This window comes from Penaeus chinensis, chromosome 4, assembly GCF_019202785.1.
Source record: "Penaeus chinensis breed Huanghai No. 1 chromosome 4, ASM1920278v2, whole genome shotgun sequence".
Taxonomy (NCBI): Eukaryota; Metazoa; Arthropoda; class Malacostraca; order Decapoda; family Penaeidae; genus Penaeus; species Penaeus chinensis.
This window is the reverse complement of record NC_061822.1, coordinates 9,482,621-9,483,576: the sequence shown is the minus strand read 5'-3', so window position 1 is coordinate 9,483,576 and position 956 is coordinate 9,482,621.

Here is a 956-nt window from a genome sequence, read left to right as displayed (position 1 = left end):
AACACTTTCCAACACTTGCACGGATTGGATACTGGGTAGAGCTACTGTCCAAAGTCACTGTGGAGCAACTCTGGGCAATATCAAGGTTACAGACCTTGACTTTGCCGATGATGTTGCCGTACTCTCTGAATCTCTGGAAACCCTTGTGGCGGCTCTTGATGCATTCAGCAATGAAGCGAAGCCCCTGGGGCTAGAGGTCTCCTGGACCAAGAACAAGATCCAGGATTTTGGGGGCTTGCTAGGAGACCCTGTCCAGTCGCTACGTGCTTGCGGTGAAAACATCGAAGTCTCAGAGAGCTTTATATACCTCGGTAGTGCATTTCACGACTCTGGGCTGTCAGACCAAGAAGTCAGTAGACGGATTGGCCTGGCAGCAGGGGTCATGAAATCTCTCGACAAGAGTATTTGGAGATGTCGGTTCCTGTGCAGAACGACCAAGTTACGTGTTTTCAAGGTCATGATACTGCCAGTTTTACTCTATGGTAGTGAAACTTGGACACTATCTTGTGCTCTGGAATCTCGTCTTGATGCCTTTTGTAACAGATCCTTGCGCCGGATCATGGGGTACAGTTTGCGGGACCATGTGTCCAACCAATGGCTGCACCGTGAGACCGGGACAGGACCTGTTACTTGCACAATCCGTGATCGCCAACTCAGGCTATATGACCACTTGGCTCGACTCCCACCGGATGATCCTGCCCATCAGGTTGTCTCTGTCCGAGACAACCCTGGGTGGAGGAGGCCTGTGGGACGACCGAGAAGGTCGTGGCTTGGGCAGATCGATCAAACCTGTCGTGAGGAACTAGAGATGGGCCGGGCCCCTGCCTTGTGGCTCGCCATGAGGGATCCTCGTAGGTGGAAACGAAAGGTGGATGCGGCTATGCGTCCCTGCCGGCGTTAGCCCAAAAAAGATGATGATGACTGTTTGGTGAACTTATCAAAATATTAATAAAAGT